We start from the raw sequence: 22,855 nt of genomic DNA, 5'->3' as shown, positions 1-22,855 counted from the left end.
CCTGTAATCCCAGCACTTTGGGAGGCCAAGGCAGGCGGATCAAGGCAGGTGGGGAGTTCGAGACCAACCTGACCAGCATGGAGAAAACCCGTCTCTACTAAAAATACAAAATTAGCCGGGCGTGGTGGCGCATGCCTGTAATCCCAGCTACTAGGGAGGCTGAGGCAGGAGAATTGCTTGAACCTAGGAGGCAGAGGTTGTGGTGAGCCAAGATCGCACCATTGCACTCCGGCCTGGGCAACAAGAGTGAAACTCCACCTCAAAAAAAAAAAAAAAAGAGGCCAGGCGTGGTGGCTCATGCTTGTAATCCCAGCATTTTGGGGGGCTGAGGCAGGCGGATCACTTGAGGTCAGGAGTTGGAGACAAGCATGACCAAAATGGTGAAACCCCGCCTCTACTAAAAAAACAAAACAAAACAAAACAAGAACAAAAAAACAATAGCCGGGCGTGGTGGTGGGCGCTTGTAGTCCCAGCTACTTGGGAGGCTGAGGCAGCTGAATTGCTTGAACCCAGGAGGCGGAGGTTGCAGTGAGCCAAGATCACGCCACCACATTCCAGTCTGGGTGACAGAGCGAGACTCTGTCCCAAAAAAAAGAAATTTTTTTAAAAAGTCAAATATACAGAGAGAGAATAAAACAGTGGTTATGGGGATGGGGGCAGAAGGCAGAGGAAATGGGGAGATGCAGGTCAAAGGATAAAAAGCAGCAGATACATAGGATGAACAAGCCTGGAGCTCTAATGGACAACATGAGGACTGTAGGTAATACAATCGTACTGTATATGGGATTCATGCTGAGTAGATTTCAATTGATCTTGCCACAAAAACAAAAAAGTGGATAACTATGTGAGATGATAAATATGTTAATTTGCTTCAACTATAGCAACCTTTTAAATATTACATGTATTCCATAGCATCATGTTGTATATCTTGGATACATACTGAGGACTAAGCTCAGATTTTTTTTATCTTGCCCAAATTCCTATCTAAGAGGTCTGGAGAGTCATGCCCTACAAACCATAAATTCTCATCAGATAGGTTTTATTTAACCCTATATATCCTGACTTACTTTCCAATCTGACTCTGGCATAACATGTGACAAGGAAGAAAGTCAAAATATTTTACCCCAAAACATGTTTCTTTGCCATATCTTGAAATGGCCCTGCAAAGCTCTCCTTTGTGGGGGAAAATCTGCATCTGTAAAGAATCTCTAGTAACATAGCTAGATCTTTTTCTTTCAGGCCCTCCCAAACCTAAAGAAATTAACTAAAAGTCTAGCACCTTTTAAAGACTGGAATAGGAAACATTTGTCATTTGTTGTCTCTAAGGACAGCCACTATAAGACTTCAAAGGAACCCTGGTCTCCACAATCCTTTATCTTAACCTGAACATTTCCTTTCTATCAATCCCCAGTCTTTAGACAAACTCAACCAATTGCCAACCAGAAAATGTTTAAATTCACCTACAGCCTGGAAGCCCCTGCTTTGAGTTGTCCCGCCTTTCTGGACCAAATCAATGTATTTCTTAAAAGTATTTGATTGATGGATGGCTCATGCCTCCCTAAAATGTATAAAACCAAGCTGTGCCCACAACCACCAGGGGCACATTCCTTCAAGACCTCCTGAGGGCTGTGTCACAGGCCATGGTCACTCATATTTGGCTCAGAATAAATCTCTTCAAATATTTTACAGAGTTTGACTCTTTTCATTGACAATAATTTGACACCCAAACATATGGGGCCTCAGAGAAGACTCAGGACCCTGAAGGAGTTGCCTAAAACTGGAGCTAAGGTACCAGGGGGGGCCCATTGAAGCCTCACCCAGTTTGAGCTTCTCCTCTGGTGGAACTGGTAAGTCCTCCTGAGCTCCGGACCTCCCATTTTGGTTGATGGTCCTTAATTTATTCTTGAGCTGATTTTTCTCCCAGGAAGTTGTTTAAGAATCCTAATTCTAGTTCGAAGGTGCATTTTAAAGGGTCTCCTCTATTGCTTTTTCTCTCAGAATCCATCTCAATTTGACTTGACTGCGCGCATTTGTGTGAGAAACTGAACTGTTGTTTTCATAGGTAAAGAGAGACTGAGTTTTTTCAGCTCTGAAGAGAAATGGCATTTGCTCCTCCCAGCCAAAAGGCACCCATGGGTGACTGGGGGCCTCGTGGGAGTGCCTAGGGGGTTGACCCCCCCCAACATGCAGCAACCCTGCAGGAAAATCCTCAGTGCACATTAATTTTTAAAATGGCTCGTCCAGGACACATATCCATCCACCACACAAAAACCCTAGGCCAGAGCTCAGTTCCTCCTTTCAAGGAAAAAAAGAAAAAAAAAAAAAAAATGTGGGAAAGAAATACTCTAAAAATAAGGAGAAAATAAGGAGAATGATCCCCTTTCAAGTACTCCGTAGGTTTTATGGCACCTCTACTTGCCAGAGTTTATGTAAAATAGAATATGGTCTTTGTGCACATTTACATTAAGGAAAAAGAACCCTAAGGTCGACCTGCAAACTATAGAGTTCCTAAATTCTCTTTTTCTGTTTTCCTTTTTGCCTACTTTAAATCTGCTGTTACTTTTCCACTGAGATAAAAACCACTGTTTGGATCTTTTTTTTTTTTTTTTTTTTTTTTCAAGCCAGCGAATTTATACTTATTTCATGGCTAAAGTACTAAAGTAAAGCTACAGGATCTGTGTGTGTGTGTGTGTGTGTGTGTGTGTGTGTGTGTGTGTATATGTATCTATGTATATTTAAAAGGCCATTATAAATTATATATGCATTTTATGATATGCATATATTATATATACATTATATATAAATATATAATTTTATAATATTTATGTTTAATTGGCAGCTAAATTTATTTTAATTTCCCTCTAGCACACCAAACTTTTTCTCCCTGTAGCTTATAATGTAAATTTTGCTATCGGATCTTCACCTAAGTTCTTTCCTTTAATATGAAAATTTAGGACTATTTAGCTGAGAACTGCCTAGAGTGATGCAACATGTTACCAAGAATTTTTAACTAGAAAAAAGGAAAAAGGAAGTCTTTATGAATCTATAAAATGTATCTCGATCAGCATGCCTAAATATCTCTATATATTTATACATTGTGTAAACAATGTTTCACTACTAAAAATATATAAAGAGCTCTTGTTAATTGGCTTAAAAATATAAAAGCGCTTAATCAGATACTTAAAAGACTAGTCAAATGCTTTTAGACATAACCCTATAAGGTTTGAATTAGACAAAGATATTTTACCTTTAATGAGAACATTAAAAATAAAATGTTTTCCTGTAATTCTTAAATTGGAAATTACCCAGATACCCGTGACTTAAGTAAAATCTTTAATAAATAAGGTGGCTTTAAAATTATTGGTAGGCGGGGCACAGTGGCTCACGCCTGTAATCCCAGCACTTTGGGAGGCCAGGACATGTGGATCACCTGAGGTCGGGAGTTCAAGACCAGCCTGACCAACATGGAGAAACCCCGTCTCTACTAAAAATACAAAATTAGCCTGGCATGGTGGCGCATGCCTGTAATCCCAGCTACTCGGGAGGGTGAGGCAGGAGAATCACTTAAATCTGGGAGGCAGAGGTTGCAGCGAGCTGAGATGGTGCCATTGCACTCCAGCCTGGGCAACAAGAGCAAAACTCCGTCTCGAAAAAAAAAAAAAAAAATTATTGGTAAAACACTAGCAATGTTTATCCCTGCAGAATACCATAACATTTGCCATGAGAGTTATCAACTATAAAACCCAGCCCAAGAGAGAATAATCTTTGTTTGCGTATACCTATGAAATATTGTTGGCTTAATGAAAATAACTAAATGCTGAGTTATTGGTATAAATACCTTTAAAATTAAGCATAAGTTTTATTACTTAAGTAAATACCTGAAATTCACAGCTATAAAATAGCTAACAGGAAAATAACTTTAAATATTAGCTATCACAGTTTTTGTTAATAGTCTAGGTAAACTATTACATTAATCAGGTAAATGTAATGGAATAAATGCTTATAAACTTGTTATAATTTAGGATCTAAGGTTATTATTTGATATTAAGTATCTGGGTAATTTCTGATTTAAGAATTACAGGAAAACACTTTCTTTTTAATGTTCTTATTAAAGGTAAAATATCTTTGTCTAACTCAAACCTCATAGGGTTATGTCTAAAACAAGGTAAAGCAATCAGGAAATAAGAGATGAAAAGAAAGTTAAAGATATAAAGAGGTATTTTTGGTAAAGAAGGTAAAAAGGAAAGTAATTTTATAAGAAAGATTCTTGTGTGGTAAATTTTTGCTCTAAACATGGGTGCCCCTCCCACAGAATCATAGGACTGTTTAAGAAGCCTAGGCTGGGCGCGGTGGCTCAAGCCTGTAATCCCAGCACTTTGGGAGGCCGAGGCGGGCGGATCACGAGGTCAGGAGATCGAGACCATCCTGGCTAACACAGTGAAACCCCGTCTCTACTAAAAATACAAAAAATTAGCCGGGCGTGGTGGCGGGCGCCTGTAGTCCCAGCTACTCGGAGAGGCTGAGGCAGGAGAATGGCGTGAACCCGGGAGGCGGAGCTTGCAGTGAGCCGAGATTGCGCCACTGCACTCCAGCCTCTGGGACAGAGCGAGACTCCGTCTCAAAAAAAAAAAGAAAAAAGAAGCCTAATCAAATTTGCTGTCTTAGAGATGCAACTCCTTGCTGGGAACCCAAACCCTTTTCACCAGAAAAGGTAAGATGGTCTGGGGGTAAAAAAGGGTTCCTGAGACCAGAACATAAAAAACATACAGGTTAACAGAATTATAAAATTTAAGATGCTTAAACAAGCTTTATTTAAATTAAAGCCAAATAAAATTTACAAATCAGCTCCTCAGTTGCACTAGTGGCTAGCAGCTAGCATGACCCAATTATAGAATATTTCCAACATTGCAAAAAGTTCTATGGGGCAGTGATATTCTAGAGAAAACACTTCTTCTAAATATAAGGACACTCTGCTTCCAAAGAGACCCTCACTTTGCTGCTCTTGGTTATGACTTAGTAACTAAAGTGCCAAAGGAGATTTGAAGTGCTCTCATGCATAAGGTAGCCCCAAACAATGGCATCAGAGACCAGCAGTATGATTAAGTTCCTATGTATTGTTTTCTTGAAATACATTTTTTTTTTTTTTTGAGTCTCGCTCTTGTCACCCAGGCTGGAGTGCAATGGCGTGATCTTGGCTCACTGCAACCTCTGCCTCCCGGGTTCAAGCGATTCTCCTGACTTAGCCTCCTGAATGGCTGGGATCACAGGCATGCACCACCACACCTGGCTAATTTTTGTATTTTTAGTAGAGACGGGGATTTCACCATGTTGGCCAGGCTGGTCTTGAACTCCTGACCTCAACTGATCCGCCCACCTCAGCCTCCCAAAGTGCTGGGATTACAGGTGTGAGCCACCACGCCTGGGTCCATCTTTTCTTTTTCACTTAAAATTCTGAAATATTTGGGTGCCAGTGGACTATCTCTACATAAGAAAAGTAACATAGGTCATTCAAACACAACATAGCATTGGATGAATGACTCAAATTAGGGAAAATTTTATTAAAGCCATCCAAAGCCATTCCCTTGAAATGTCTGCAATAAAAGCATGGCTTATGAGGTGAGGGTTTTAGTTCTGCTTTAGTGAGAGGCATAATGGGATGGAGGAGAGAGGTGCTATGTGTAGAGGTAAATGGTTTGATCTTGATCTCTCTCCAAAAGCTACTCTTGGTAAATGGAAATTACACATTAAAAATGAAAAGGGATGTTCTTTAATGAGGTTTGACTGAAATAGAGACCCAAAAGGAGACTCTTTAAAAACTAAGGTCTTAAATGAAAGAGATTAGGATAATTGAGAAAAAGAAAGAATAAAATAGAGAATTTTTCGTTAACTGGCTAAAGAGGTTTGAGGTTTGTCTTCCCAGCTTTCTCTCCTACAATCTCTAACATTAACTATCATCAGTCAGTACTTGCTTATATTTCCTCCTACTTGTGATTAAACCTTCCTAATTCATAACAGTACTTCAGTGTCCTGACAGCAAAACTGAGGACCAGCTATTTGCAAACCCCAAGTTACCTGAGGAGCCTCATTTTCCTCTTCTCTCTGAGGCCCGCCATCACTCCAGCCAAGACTGCCTCTCCCAGCCAATGAGTCTTGGTCCAACCTCCTCCAGGAAGCCCTCACTGAGGCACCTTCCCTCAGCCTGGCTCCTGGCTGCAGCCTCCCTGGTCTGCACCACTCCTGCAGGTTGCCTTATGTCATTAGCTGTCATTCCCCATGCTTGGACCTAACTTCCACAGTGAGACTGACTGCTCTCACTGACTGTTCCCTGCTTTAGAGGGCAGGGAACTCTTCTTGAACACCAGCTCCAGCTTCAAGGAACCAGAAAGGAAAAATTAAGAAGCATAAGAAAACTCTAGTAACTAGGATAAGAAGACTGAGAACAAGGAGAGCCAACTGCTAGAAGCAAAGGGCCCTGGGCTAAGGGAAGACACAGATTGCTCAGCAACTCCTGGTTTCCTTCTCTTCTGCCAAGAGAAGTGTGTATGGTGGAGGGCCAAACAAGAGCACAGGGGAGTTCACCCAGGGGTGGGTTGGGGGACATCTTGGGTGCCTGGGTCTGCGCAGACAAGCAAGGCTACGGGGACAGCACAGGACACCTTGTCTTGAGGTGGTCCCACCTTTGTGTGGGGACATCGCTAACTGCAGCCAGTGCTGCCCCAGAAACCACCCACACATGGCACCTGGCTTGGCCAACTCTGGTTATCCACCTCTTTCCCAAGAGTCTGAGGTTTAGCCAAAGAGAACTAGCTTAGGAAGTGTGGTGAGTTTTCACATATGCCTCTCTAGAGAAATGGAAAAATGATTGTTTCAGCTTTCAAAAGGTGAAAGGAAATAAATAAATAAAAATAAAAATCATGTAGCTGGAAAAAAAAAGACAAAAGGAAAAGGGTTTTACAAATAAATCTGGTAAAAACAGCAGGTCCTAGGCAAAATTTAACCAGAATGACTTGTTTAGTACCTAAAAAAAAGAGTTACAGTCACAAATCTGACTATATTGCCTTTTGTGATATGATGAATAGACCGGCAGATCTAACGAATGCTGTAATTAAATCATATCTGGATTTCAACAAGGAAGTTGAGGAAGTCATGACATTGCTAGGACCAAACAATTTATAAGACCCCAAGTTATCTAGTATTCCATAAGGTAGATTTGTTTGAACTCAACAGCCAGCACCCTACCCACTCTACCCGCAACCAGAAAAAAAGCCCAACAACAAACCACTGATTATCTAGAAAGGTCCTTATAAGTGGACAGAAGTGTTCCACCCAAGCCCCCATTCCATTCATACTATTATGATCCCTTAAACGAGAACTTTGATGGCACAGTGATCAAATTCATTAATCAAGAAAAAAAGAAAAAGCAGCAGCCTAGGAGGGTGCGATGGCTCACATCAGTAATCCCAACACTTTGGGAGGCCGAGGCAGGCAGATCACCTGAGGTCACGAGTTCGAGACCAGCCTGGCCAACATGGTGAAACCTTGTCTCTACTAAAAATACAAAAATTAGCTGGGCATGGTGGCAGGCACCTGTAATCCCGGCTATTTGGAAGCCTGAGGCAGGAGAATGACTTGAGCCCAGGTGGCGGAGGTTGCAGTGAGTCGAAATTATGCCACTGTACACCAACCTGAGCAACAGAGCGAGACTCTGTCTCAAAAAAGAAAACCAGAAGCGCTAGTTCATGTAACAGTCACTCCAGCTGAGTGATAATGAACACAGGCTATAAAGCCAGACTACCTAGTTTCAAATACTGCCTCTATCACTTACTACTGTGTGAATCTCAACACAGTTCACCATGTGACCACAACCTCTCTATGCCTCAGTTTTGTCATCTATAAAATGGGAATAATAGTACTTGTATCATAAGATAGTTGTGGAGACAGAGCAAAGGTGGAATTTATCAAAATACTTAAAACAGCACCTGGCATTAGTAAGTAATATGTGGGCATATATTAAGTGTTATAAGTGTGACCTGTGTATTAAATCACATTAATAAGGTCTTCCCCTCCCCCCAAAAAATTAGGTGATGGGCAAAACCTAACCCAATGAATTTGAACTTCTAATTTAAAAATTCCACTTGTGCAAGTAGAAGATGGGAAGGATGTGAAATCTGATTGACCAAGTTTAATTGTGAAATAGCAGGATACAGTTATCAAAGATGCCAGTGGGATGTTAGGCTACATTGACAGAAGATTAAAAACCAGAATGAAAGGAGGTAGGAGCCATTTGTCAGAGCACATCTGGAATATTCACTTATACCCTAAAAGTAAATAAAACAGGAATAAATGGAACACTGGCTCCCCAAGACAGGTCCAGAAAACCAGCAACCAGGTAGAGAGAGAAGGTACTGAAGCCACATAACATGGGAAGAACCAAAAGGAAGAGGAACATTTAGCCTGGGTGAGAGTGGGCTTGGGGAGAAGGTAGACACAGGCTGCTTGTCAGTAACAGCTTAGGACTTCTGTATGGAAGAAGGAGCAAATATTCCGTTTAGGCGCAGCCAGAGGGACCTACGGGGAGCAAGATTTTCACCTCACTTAAGGAAGTACTTTCCAACAACTACACCATCTGAAAATGGGATGAACTGCCTTCCAAGATGGGTGTGAAGGTCCACGGTCATCTGGCAGATGGGAAGCTGGATGGCCCTCTGTCCAGACTGTTGGAAAAAGCTAGCATGTGAGAGCAGAGACTGTATTTGTCTTAGGAAACAAGAAAACATTTATTGAGCATTTACTTTGTGCTAGTGATTTACATAAATTAGAAGATTTAATTTTTATAATCCTGTGAAGAAAGTGGTACTATCCTCAACTTACAGACCACGAAACAGAGGAGACTCAGCTAGGAAGAGGAGTCTGACATTTGAACCAGATGTGGACTACATTAGACTGTATGTCCTGGTACAGTGCCAGCAAGTTAGAGGCTCTCAGGAGTAATGGTTAAAGAAGTCGATTAGATGTGCTGTTGACCATTCAACACTGAGGCTACAAAAAGGCACAGAGAAGTTGCCAGGTAACTCTCCCACTCTGGCCTTACCCCTACCCTAGACCTCCTTCCCCGCCCCCTTTTATAAAAGGGAAGCCAAGAGAAGTGGCATCACATTTAGGATGCCTCCCAAGCCTGTGTCAGCACTGATCTCATCAGGCCTATGGAAGCATCCGCACCAGGTCCCCCATGTCAACATATGAGCCCATGCGGCCACACACAGACAAACCAGCGGTGCTCTCTGGCAGCGAGGCCAAAAAAAGTCAGGCAAACTACCCAGAGAACTTCTGAGGGGGTATTTGGCACTTTCCATGAAATTATTCTGCTTTTCTTCATCTAAAACGCCTTCAGAGCAGAGAAAAGGATAAGACTAAAGTCCCCTCTTAGCGCTGCCCCCAGGTGAACCCGGCAAGGCCTGCTCCGGGAGCCTTGTTCACTCAGTTCTGAGAGCAAACAGGAGTTCAAGTGTTCTCAGATTCTAGTTTCAGGGTTCCAAGGGGTCCTGGATCTGCTTATTCTCCTCACCCTATTTAGAGAAGCAAGGGAAGGAATATAAGGACAGTATCATAAAACCAAGTTAATGCATTGCAAATCCAAAAGCTTTAAAAAATCTGAACCAAATTAAAATTATATTTAAATGCAGAAATGCTGTGTCTCCTTCCTTCCCAGCCAACCACCCAATCGCTGCTAACCAGAAAGAAGATATTCTCCACACCCAGACACCCTTTCCAGGGAGCTAGAAAACATCACAGTTGGCCCTATAGCCCGAGCCTCTAATTGGAAATAGAATATCCAATTATTTACACAAGACTGTACAGCAAACAGTTCCTGCACCACAGATTTCTATTCTCCAAGACAGATCACTAGAAAACAGAGAAACCTGGCAATATAAATGAAAAGGTTTTTTTTAATAACTTTTTTTGGCTTATGCCAATTATGAGTCCTCACCTTGTGATTCCATGGTGGGTGCACCTCTACTTGCAACGGAGGGTCTGGCAGGCACCTCGGCCACTCCTGGCAGACACGCTGCCCCACTGTGAATGGCCAACAGGGAAGCCAGCAGGGTGAAACTGGACTCTGTCATTATTTTGCTTTTAAGCTTATGAAGTTTTAAATAACATCACTGTGTCTACTCTGGTTAAATCATTCTTTCCAGCGTCCCACTTTTTAAAGTTCAAACTTTAGAAATGTTTAGTTGAGTCACAGAAATGATATTCTTACTATTTTAGTTTGTTTCTCATTAGTAACCAGATTGACAATTTCCTCCCTCTAAAAGGACACTTTATCTGTAAGTGTTCGTTATTTTGAATTAAGAGGTCCTACTCTTAAGCAAAATTTCACTAGTACAGACCTTCTTTTCCGAGTAGTTGAAATACAGATAGGGAAGGAAGGTTACTTGTCAGTCTTAAGTTATAGAATGTTTTAAGTGAATGACTGTTTACTTCTTTAATTATAGAATAAATTAATGGCTAAGAGTATTGCCAAACAAATGTTTTTAGATATAACAAAATGGAATTCTTTGCAATACTGTCAATATTTCATGCAATGGAGGAATGTGAAAAGCTAGCGCCAACTATTGCAGACTGAGTAGGATAAAGGCTCCCTTTAAGCTCCACGCACACTAGCAATCTGTAGAGGTGGCACACCTCCTCTGTGCATGTGGCATGGTGTCTGTATTCCAGTTCACTGTATTGTATATTGTTTTATATATGCTCTTTCCCTCTACAGGGTGAGCTTTCCAACAGTCGTAACATGTCTACTTCACGCCCAGTCATCTCCCATAGTTCTTGTATTCAGCCCACAAACATCATCAAGTATCTATAATATGCCATGCACTAGGCTAGACAATGGAAACGCAGGAACCAAACACAAAGCCCCTGACTCCAGAGAGGTTACAGGACAGGGCGGAAGACAGCTTAACAGACCCAACACAGCTCAGGTTGGCGAGAAGGTGCCAGGGGGTGGGAAACACTGTGGAGGGGCCTCCAGGCAGCATCTGAGCTAGGTTTGGAGCACTCAGTGGGGACTTGTTTCGGTGAAGAAGCCCCACATGGTGTCGGTGGTGATGAGAAATGCTCCAGGCAACAGGAGAAACATGTGCAAAGATATAGGGACACAAGGCAACATGGTACACTTGGGGGACTGCAAGCTGTTCAGGAGTCAATGCCACCTGAGCGCAGGCCACCATCATCTCCCGCTGGACACCTGCAATACCTTCTGCGTCTCGCCAGCTCCACAATTTGCTCTCCACCCAAAGCCACGATGGTCCTTACTCAGGCTGCTCCCACCTCATCAGAACAAAACCCTCAAGTCCTCACCATGCCCTATGAGCCTGGTTGGCGTGACCCCAGCCACCAGTCCAACTTCATGGTGGCAGGCAGAATTCCTAAGACAGCCCCCCCAAATTCCTATCCCCTAGCTACTCAGTCAAAAATTAGTCTGGTGTTTAGATTAGTGCTGCTGCACAGGGATTTTGTAGATGGAATTAAGGGCTGAAGTCAGTTGATGTTACGAGACAGTGATCACCCAGGTGGGCCTGACACAAAGTGTGAGGGGGATCTGGTGTGAGGGGGATCTGATGTGAGGGATCCTGCTGCTGGTGCAGTGTTATGAGAGGGCCTGGGAGAAGGCCTATGGCACAGAACTGCAAGTGGTCTCCAGGAGATGGGAGCTGCCCTCACCACCAACAGCCAGGAAACAGAGACTTCAGTCCTACAACCGCAAGGAACTGAATTCTGCCAATAACCTGAATGAGTGTGGGAGCAGATCCCCAGAGCTGACATCCTAAGTGGGATACCCTGAACCTGAGACCTCAGCTGAACTAAGCCAGACTTCTGACCTACAGAAACCGTGAGGTAATGAATGGGTATGAAGTTGCCAAGCTTTTGTTACACAGCAAAAGAAAATGAACATGCTCATTGTCTATTCCACTCTTCCATCTCAATCACATACTGACTTTTTCTTCCTGTTGCTCAGACATGCCAAGCCTGCCTCTGCTTCAGTGCCTTGGTACTGACTACTCTTTTGCCCAGAATATTCATCCCCAGATACTCAGGGGCTCGCTCCCTCCCACCATTCAGGTCTTTGTTCACATACCACCTCCTCAGAGAGACCTTCCTTACCTAGCCTATTTAGATTTGCCCCACCACTCCCCTCTATCTGCTAATCTGGCTTTATTTTTTCCATCATACCTGATATTATAGTAAATGTCTGTTTGCTCAGGGTCTATCTTTCCCCTGGAATACAACCCTCCAAGGGTGGGGCTTTGTCCAGTTTACTCACCTTGGTACCCCCAGTGCTTTGCACATGGCAGTTGCCCAGTGAGCATTTGCTGGATTCTTGAGTAAGAGAACAATAAACCTAAGCCCAGTGTTCGGGGCAGCAGCAGGAACAGTAAGGGGCTGGGAGCTGAGGCTGGAGAGGAGGCAGGGCCAGGTCACAAGGGGCTTGGATGCCACACAAACATGCTTAGACTTTATCATAATAGCAATGAGATTTATTGAAGGATCTTAAGCTGGAAAATAACCAGAGATTTGTGTTTTTGAAAAGTCCCCCTGCAACAGCATGGAAATCCAATTAGCTGGAGGGCAAGATAGACTCAGAAAGCCCAAAGAAGAGGACGTTGGCATCATCTGGATGAGAGATGATGACAAGACTTGAACTAGAGTGTGGGAGGTGGGGGGATGGTGTACAGATTTAAGAAATTTTTCCAAGAATAGATAGATCTTGATAAATGACTGGCTTTGGTGAGTGAAAGGGAAGAGAGAGGAAAGGACACTCACAGAATTCTTTCCAAGGGAACTAAGTAGATCGTGCCTGGCACATGGCAGGCACTCAATCCATTTGTTAACAATGAATTAGCAAATACCTTTGCCTCCAAGCACTATACTATACTACCTTTCAAGACCACTGGGATCTGAATAAATGAGACTTCTCTTCATTACTACTTATTTCTGTGGCTATCAGTGCACATATGACTGCTGCCACGCAACTACTGAATAGCAAATAAGCTCTCTTTCCCTCTCAACTAGTAAATCAGCTCTTTTAGGAGAGTCTTTCACATCCTTCAAATTATGGACACACAAATCTTTCCCAAAAAGTACAATGAAACATGACAAACATTTAAGGGATCCCTTCAGACCAACAAAAATAGTTAACCCATGAAGGAAAAGCAGAGAACAACAAAACAAGGGAGCTGTGCAGACACTAGTTAAGAATGCCCGATTGTATATAAACTTTGCACTTCTCCATCACCCCACCCAGCAGGTAACCATTGCTTGTTTGTCTTTTCTACTCCTCCATGAGGGCAGGGGATACTTCGGTCTTACTCACCAATGTATACTGAGCCCTTAGAACAATACTTGTTACATAGTCGTCAATTAATAAATAAGGGTAAGCATGGCCAAATACAAAATAAACCACAAATAATCAACCTTGTATTATATCTATACAATCCAATTAAGGCCTCAGAAAATTTGAAATTTTTACTGTGAGACTTTCATTTGCTCAATATGGTAAACCAGATATTCGGAAAACTAAATGATAGTTAAATTACAAATATATTTTCAAACATGTTGCCGAAGTCCAAGAAAGGGAAATTCTCAAGAAATACACATGCATATACAAAACAGATACAGAAACAGAACAAATCCATACAAAACATACACGACAGAAGACAGGCAAGGGGGAAAGCAGGGAGGATGCACTCTGGGCCCTGAAGCCCTTCATAACAGCGGAACCATCAAAATGGGCTACCCCCACCCCAAAGGAGAGAGAAATGGGCTAAAAACAAAACACACTCTAGCAAAGGGAACCAAAAAAGAAACCTGTTGTCTCTACACAAATGCTGAAGGGAAAAAATAATGGCAATAATTTTTATCCTAAGAATCCATAACCACGGGTCAAGTCTTTATGTTGGTTGGGAATTCAAATTCATATTCCCTGCTTTCAGATAAATCCAAAATAGAGAAATCAAAGTGTCTGGGTTGGCAGTGCCCACTAGTAACGAAACAATGCAAATCTTTTTTGGATGAAAACTTGCTCAACAGAATGCTACTTAGGTTATCCACAAATTTGGTTAAATGTAAATTCCCTTTCAGAAACAACCATACACACTGGGAAAGAAGCCCCAAAGAGTGAAAGTCAGCAGAAATAACAATAGACTGAGACCCACAAAGACTTTAGATATTAGAGGCCGGGTGCAGTGGCTCACATCTGTAATCGTACCACTTTCAGAGGCTGAGGCTGGAGGCTCAACATAGTGAGACCCTGTCTCTGCAAAAGATTAAAAAAGTAGCTGGGTGTGGTGGTACATGCCTGTAGTCCTAGCTATTCAGGAGGCTGCAGCAGGAAGATCGTTTAAGCCCAGGAGGTTGAGACTGCAGTGAGCTATGGTTGTGCACTGTACTTTAGCCTGGGTGACAGAGTGAGACACTGTCTCAAAAAAAAAAAAAAAAAAAAAAAAGACTTCAGATATTGGAATATCAAATACAGGCTATAAAATAACAATGTATGGTACATTTTTTAAAAAAAGATAAAATCATAAGTGGTCTCAGAATAAACAGGAAAATATAACAACAACCTACTATAATTTCTAGAAATAAAAAAATAAAAATAAACTATAATCAATAAAAATATAAAACCCAATGGCTAGGTTAAATAATAAATTAGATATGACTGGAGAAAATACTGATGAATTAAAGACATAAAGTAATCACACAGAACATAGCACAGAGAAAAAAGGCAATGGAAAGTATGAAAGAGACACTGAAGGAGAAGGAAAAGCCCCAAGTACATTTAACCAGAGCTCTAGAAGGAGAAAATTGAGAGAAAGGAAAAAGTGATAGTCAAATTTTAAATAATGATGAGAAATGGTAAATCTTCACCTAGACACATTTCAATAAAACTACAGACCACCAAAGACAGTGAAAAGATCTCAAAAGCAGTCAAAGGGCAAAGAAAGCACAGTAACAATTAGACTGATAGCAGATTTCCATCGGCCAAAAGGGAAAGTGAGGCACTTAAAATTTTGTGCCTATCAAAACTATTAAGAACAAGGGTGAATACAGAGACTCCTAGACAAATGAAAACAGAGAATGCCCTGCAGGAAGAACAAAAAGGATGCCAAAAGGAAAGCCTATGATCTAAAAATGTGCAATGCACGAAGAAACTGGTAAACAGGTAGGTAACTCAAAATCAGCACTGATGATATAAAGCAAGACAGATGTCTAATTTGTGGAGTTAAAAAAGACAAACTACCACCTCACACCCCTTAGGATGGCGCCAGAGTTTGGATGTTTGTCCCCTTCAAATATCATGTTGAAATTTGATCCCCAATGTTGTGGGTGGGGCCTGATGGAAGGTGTCTGGGTCATGGGGGCAGATCTCTCATGAATAGATTAATCCCCGGGGGCAAGAGGGTAATATACTTCTCACTCTATTAGTTCCTGGAAGAGATAATACCAAAACAGACTCAGAAGCAGAAAATCTGCCAGGCTGGGTGGCTCACACCTGTAATCTCATCACCTTGGGAGGCCGAGATGGGTGGATCACCTGAGACAGCCTGGCCAATGTGGTGAAACTCCATCTCTACTAAAAATACAAAAAAAATTAGCCGGGCATGGTGGCACACTCCTATACTCTCAGCTACTCCGGAGGCTGAGATGGGAGAATTGTTCGAACCCTGGAGGTGGAGGTTGCAGTGAGCCGAGATGGCACCACTGCACTCCAGCCTGGGCGACAGAGTGAGACCCTGTCTCAAAAACAAAAAAGAAAGTTGGGCAAGTTTCTTGGATATAAAAGCGCTACGCAAAAACCTTAGATTTAGAACTTACTGAGGGCAGGGACTAGAAGGCTTACATGTCTTGGATGGAGTTCTTGCTTTGCTGGTGTTTATTCATCCTGAATGAACTCATTCCTAGAACACTTAATTACAATGTAACACAAGATTTAAGATGAGTGTAGCCAGTAGGCTGAACCTCTCTGTTTACCAGAAGCAGTGGGGCCCATGAGGAACAAACACCTCAGCCTTGGAGTCCACTAGTCTACCATTTAACCAACCTATGCACCAGGGTATGTCACACAATCAGGAAAGGTGAACTACACAACTGGGAGACAGTGTGCCCTCCACAGGCAACCTGGGGGTTTCCACTCATTTGCATGTGTATATGGCCTTAGAATCCAGAGGCTTCACCCCTTGTTCTCCAGCATGAAGCTTCAGCAACATCTCAAAATCTTAGCTGGGGAGAAGAGGGAATGATGGGATAGGGGAAAGAGAGATAGCAACAGGTTTTTTGTTGTTGTTGAGACAGGGCCTTGCTGTTGCCCAGGCTGGAGTGCAGTGGTGCAACATTGGTTCACTGCAGCCTCGACCTCCCGGGCTCAATCAATCCTCCTGACTCAGCCTCCTGAGTAGCTGAGACTACAGTCGCACGCCACCATGCCTGGCTAATTTTTTATTTTTTTGTAGAGATGGGGTCTTGCTATGTTGTCCAGGCTATTCTCAAACCCCTGGGCTCAAGCAATCCTCCCTGCTCAGCCTCCCAAAACGCTGAGATTATAGGCATGAGCCACCATGCCTGGCCAGCAACAGGCTTTAAGTCTATGAAGATTTTGCATCTACTGGTCAATATTCCTTCTACTATAATAGTAATTATTATATATGGTTACATATATAAGTATAATAATGTTCTATTAGATAAGGTTATTACATGGGACAGTCTAGCATTCTCATTTTATATTTTTTAGATGACAATCATGGTTCTAAGGTCTTGCCCAACTCACCAGCCTAATCTCCTCACCTTGCTCCTTACACTTCAGCAAATTTAACTACTGGGAATTACCTGTATCAATAGGCCTGGAGTCCCCATCTTCTTCCCATTCATCCCTGGCTTCTCTGACCGCACGTTCCCAACCCCACCCACACACACAACTCATACAATCGGTGACATCTCCTCAGTGCTCCTTTCCTATGAATTATAAAACTTTGTGATGACAAACAATTACAATTTGATATACCATATGTATTCCTGTCTATCTCCCTTACTGGACTATGAGCTCACTAAGAACAGGCACCACACTGTATTCACCTTTGTACTTCCTGTGCAGTTGCTGCATGTATGTTGGTTTGAATAAATGAACGTGTGTGCGTGTGTGTGTGTGTGTGTGTGTGTGTGTGTGTTCTCTAATATACGGAAGACCTAGACCTTCCTCCCACTACACGCTATGAGTTCACTAAAGAAAGAAAACATTGGAAGGAGAGAGGGAACAAGAGAGAAATGTTGTTCTTGGATTGACAGGCCCCCTCATTAAGGAGATAATTTAGCCACAGGCCGGCGACTGAACTGTGATGGCCTCAGACAGAACTCCCTCAGCACCAGAACATCACTGCTGCCAGAGCAGCGCCTGGCTCCCCATCCCCACTGAGACCAGATGTTTTCAAAGTGATACTGTGAGAGGCTGGCTGATCTTGTTGAAAATGAATCTCTCTGAACATGTTTAAAATACCAGGGAGAAACTTAATCAGGGAGATAACCAAGAGAACAGACAGAGTTTACCACAGGGCCATTTCTATCTGTTTACCAGGAAAAAGAGAAAACAAAGAGGCTTAAAATGGGACTTGCCTGGTGAGTGCAGAAATGACATTTTTGAAAAATATCAGCTAGTGTGTGCTTAGATTAACAGGTTACTTACTGACGTTGGGAATCATATTAAGGTCCCAGTAAAGAGTTGCTTTCTCACTGCAGGCAGGGGAATATTGCGCATATAGCCTTTGCTAAATTTAAAAGCAATGTAGCTAGCTAGCTTATTTATTTGTTTGTTTGTTTGTTTGATATGGAGTCTCACAATGTTGCCCAGCCCAGAGTGCAATGGACGATCTCGGCTTACTGCAACCTCTGCCACCCAGGTTCAAGTGATTCTCCTGCCTCAGCCTCCCAAGTAGCTGACATTACAGGCGCCCGCCACCATGCCTGGATAATTTCTTTTTTTTTTTTTTTTTTTTTGAGACAGAGTTTCACTCTTACTGCCCAGGCTGGAGTGCAATGGCACAATCTTGGCTCACTACAACCTCCACCTCCCGGGTTCAAGTGATTCTCCTGCCTCAGCCTCCCAAATAGCTGGGATTACAGGCACCTGCCACTATGCCTGGCTAATTTCTTTTTTTTTGAGATGGAGTTTCGCTCTTGTTGCCCAGGCTGGAGTGCAATGGCATGATCTCAGCTCACCACAACCTCCGCCTCCCGGGTTCAAGCGATTCTCCTGCCTCAGCCTCCCGAGTAGCTGGGATTACAGGCAACCGCCACCACGCCCTGCTAATTTTGTATTTTTAGTAGAGACGGGGTTTCTCCATGTTGGTCAGGTTGGTCTTGAACTCCCAACCTCAGGTGATCCACCCACCTCAGCCTCCCAAAGTGCTGGGATTACAGGCGTAAGCCACCGCACCCGGCCTACAAATTTTCGTATTTTTAGTAGAGACGCGGTGGGTTTCACCATGTTGACCAGGCTGGTCTCAAACTCCTGACCTCAAGTGATCTGCCAGCCTTGGCCTCTCAAAATGCTGGGATTCCAGGGGTAAGCCACCATACCCGGCCCAGTGTAGCTTTTTTTTTGAGACGAAGTTTCGCTCTGTTGCCCCAGGCTGGATTACAATGGTGCAATCTCAGCTCACTGCAACCTCTGCTTCCTGTGCTCCAGAGATTCTTCTGCCTCCGCCTCCCACGTAGCTGGGATTACAGGCATGCATCACCACACCCGGCTAAATTTTTTTGTATTTAGTAGAGACGGGGTTTCACCATGTTGGTCAGGCTGGTCTCGAACTCCTGACCTCAGGTGATCCACCCACCTCGGCCTCCCAAAGTGTTGGGATTACAGGCGTGAGCCACTGCACCCAGCCCCAATGTAGCTTTAAAAAGAGAACTATAACACTTCTAGAGGTGCGCTTAAATATTTTTGTTTCATCCCCTTGCAAAATAAATGAGAAGAGATTCAGTCTTCCACATCTTATAACATACCCATTGATCTTATTTGTTAAAGTATGCTTTACTAGCAGTTAGCAGGATTCAGGCTGACACTCATTTTACATTCTGCACCCAGGGTTAACACGTGATGCGAGAAATTCCTTTTCACGAATACAGAAGAATGTTAGGGATACTTCATGATTAAAGCAATAGAAGTGCTTCAAAGCAGGAGAGGTCTAAACAGAAGCTCACTGCTCTGCAGTCAGGGGCGGATTCACCTTCCATTTCTGATGTCTAGAGTTAAAAACAATTCACCAGGTATGATCTGGGCAGCCATGTGTGACCAACTCCGATGGTCAGAATATTAACTTTAGTTAATGCTCCTGAAAATCACAGGAGCTTCTTTAACAGCCATAGCATGCTGCTGACTCATTCTGAGGCTGCAGTTCTCCAGATCTTGAAATATTTTTCGTGTGTGGCTGTTTAGCCAAACCCCATACTTTCACTTGTAATGAATGGTTTTGGACTCTCGTGCTAGTCTTTCTTTCTCCCTCTCAAGTTGTATTCAACTAGATTTGGTTTGCTCTTTCAAAATACCAACATTTCTTTTTTTTAAAAAAAAATCTCATTTCTGTTGCTCTGACATATTAATGATTCCCCTAGATTTGTCATTCATATATGTGATCTGTATGCCAATATTATTGTCTAGATGATTTTTTTTAACTGATGAAAACAGGGGACACAGCCTCCAGCGTGCTTCCTGTATTATCATCTAGCCTGAATCTCCCTCACTCCACGGATAGCACCAGTGACTGATTTGCATGCATACCTTCTCAACATTCTTCTAAGCTTCCAACCAAGTAACCCCAGGAAGTAAAGTTAATCTGGCATGACTGGCTTTTAGCAAAGCCCTGATAGCTACTAACAGTGACTGCTTCCTTTACCAAGTATTCAAAAATCATTGTCTTGATAATCCACTTTATAATGGAATATTTCCTGAGATCGATGTCAAGCTTATCATTTTGTAGCTTTTCTCTCTCTAAATCCTTTTTTAAAAATTAAACTATGTATCCACCTGCATCCTTCCTGTAGTTCTTTGTTACTCCATTATTCCTCCAACATCACATGATTTGATGATCTCAGTCTCACACTCCCTCAGTCTTCTTGGACTTTGGGGCTTCACCTTATCTGGTGGCATTAGAGTCTCTTGTCATGGCCTCATCTACTCCAGGCCAGCAATTCTTGCTTCACATTTGTCCTACCCTTTCCAATCAGAGAAGTCATTTCTTGATGGAAAAAAATGCAAGCTGAACAGAAGCTTAGCAGTTTGGTTTCTCTCACAACCCCCTCTTTGGTCTTATTGTTCCAAACATAACTTCTGAAAGCCCTTTTGTTACCCTTCGCATTTTTCACAATCCTCTTTTCACTCTGCACTCTGTTTCTTTACAGCCCAGAGCCACCCTCTGATATGGACCTTGGTTGCATGACCCGACCTTTCCTGGGTCTGGTTCAGGGTCCAAGGTCAGGAAAGCACAGAGGAAGTGGCAGCACAGAGAAGGCAGGTCCAAAGGAAAGGGTTATCTAGAAAGTGCCACCTGCAGTCAGCAAGTCAAGGAGAAAAAGTAACATGATACTGGAAAGATGTTAAGGTCAGAGGTCAGGAAAGGCAGGATTGCTTATCAAACCAGTGGAGCAATACAAAGGGCTATACCATGGATGAGAAATTAGGTCAGTTGCAAAGAAGATGGAGAACAGGTGCTGCTAAGGAGAGGTGGTTCAAATGGGCATCCTTTCTCTGAGGGCTCCTTGCATGCACAAAGACCTGGCCTTTCTGTCTTTGAATCTCCAGCACCTTAGGGCACAAAGCCTGGCACACCAACGTTCAACATACTTGTGAATGAATACATCAAAGTGGCCCTGGCTCCTCATTACCACACTGGGGGAATCCTTTAAAGGAGCAGGTTCAGACTGGGTTCAGTCTTTCATGCACATCCTTAAACAGAAGAGCTATCTGGATGGCCACGTACTTCTTTCTCCTTTGGAACTGGGATCACAGCATTGTTTTTAATTGCCCTGAACTGTGTTTCTCTTTTTAAACTTGAGGCCATGGGATTGTGTTTATCATGTCCCTCGACCTTGGGAATCCTTTTTCTTACAGTCCAGGGTAGACTACAGACAAGAACACATTTCTCTACCTGGCTGTCAGAGATTCTAAGGCCTGATTACTTCTAAAATGCCTAGTTCTTTCATTTCAACAGCCAGTTCCTACCTTTCTTTTTTCTTTGAGACAGAGTTTTGCTCTTGTTGCCCCAGGCTGGAGTGCAATGGCAGGATCTTGGCTCACTGCAACCTCTGCCTCCTGGGTTCAGGTGATTCTCCTGCCTCAGCCTCTTGAATAGATGGGATTACAGACATACACCACCACGCCCAGCTAATTTTGTATTTTTAGTAGAGACAAGGTTTCTCCATGTTGGTCAGGCTGGTCTCGAACTCCTGACCTCAGATGATTCGCCTACCTCGGCCTCCCAAAGTGCTGGGATTACAGGCGTGAGCCACCACGCCTGGCCCAGTTCCTACTTTTCTATGAGTCAGTGTCTATCTTATCTGAAAACATAGCAATGCCTGATGAATGTGTTCATGAAAAGAATGGCAATTCAACTCCTTTTTCAGGCAGTTTCCCTAATCATGTTAAAACAGCATCATTTAAATATCCTGCATATTACACTCTGGTCAGTCTATATAGGAATCCAAGACTAACACAAAGTGGTACTGGTTGATAAAAACTTGACCCAGTCATGGGTTAACCTGGGCTCAGCAGAATTCTAGTGACAGCATGAAGCTAAAAGCCACTGTTGAAATTTTAACTTGGCAGCAGTCAGTCAAATTGAATAGGGTAAGAACAAGAAAAACCGTATCAAGGCCAGTATGTCTCTTGGCAGGCAGAGAGGATCTGGCATCAGTGAATCATCTGGCTTCAGGCTGTCTAAGCTCAAACACAGCACTTTTGATAAAAGCAGATGCTTTGTTTGGCTGCTATCTATCTGCCCTTCCTCCAATCCCACCAGTCCCATCTACCCCACCCCCACCCATTCCCTACCGGCTTCTGAAAGAGTGTGTTTGTAAAGGCTTTTTCTAACTAATCCAGAGGCAGAATAAAAATGCTATGGTTTTGAGATAATGTCCTCAAGCCTCTAAGAGGAAGGGCTTCTGCCTACCAGATAAAGGAACATACTCCCTTGACCTGTCTTCCAGGACAGACACCCATCCTCAACGTGGCCACCTATGTAAACCTTGAAAAAGCACCCATCATCCTTCAGGCAAAGGCAGACACTGCAGTGTCCATGTACCTCCTCTGTCTACAGGGTCCTTGGGGAATGTCCAGGACCACTGGGAAGAAACCACAGGAGTATAATCACCATGCTGCTGACACAGACCCCGGGGAGGGTGGCCCTGAAAACATGTCTGCTTTATTTAAAAAATCAAGTAGTGGATAAAATATGCTTTGTTTTAGTTTAAATGGCAAGATAGTCTCCTATTGAATTTTGTCTATCATCTAAAAAAAAAAAATCTTCTTTTGAACACCAACCCTATCCAGATCCTATCCATATCCTATCTTATTTCTCTGCACTCGGCCTCCTCTGCTGACTCCCTGGAACAAACTGTGCTGGGATTCCTCTGAGGTCATTCTTAGGGTCCCTTCCCTTTACTCTTTACACAGAGCTCTAGATCTCTCCTTTGACGATGGCTTTAATTAGAGCCAGAGCTCTAGATCTCTCCATTTCCATGGCTTTAATTTCATTTCTGTGCAGACTCCAAACTTCATACCTTTTAGGCCAGCCCTTTTTGCAGAGCTCCAGGC

The 22,855-nt window shown here is 42.9% G+C and overlaps 1 protein-coding gene across 1 annotated transcript in view; it reads right to left on the bottom strand.

Annotated features, from left to right (window-relative positions):
* The window catches only part of BCAR3 (BCAR3 adaptor protein, NSP family member), a 121,017-nt gene that overhangs the window by 81,941 nt on the left and 16,221 nt on the right, over positions 1-22,855 (bottom strand). The gene's annotated exons all lie outside the window — the stretch shown is intronic.

Source organism: Nomascus leucogenys, chromosome 12 (genome assembly GCF_006542625.1).
Source record: "Nomascus leucogenys isolate Asia chromosome 12, Asia_NLE_v1, whole genome shotgun sequence".
NCBI classification, from domain to species: domain Eukaryota; kingdom Metazoa; phylum Chordata; class Mammalia; order Primates; family Hylobatidae; genus Nomascus; species Nomascus leucogenys.
Note: the sequence above shows the minus strand (reverse complement) of the source record. Positions and strands in the feature narration are given on the sequence as shown.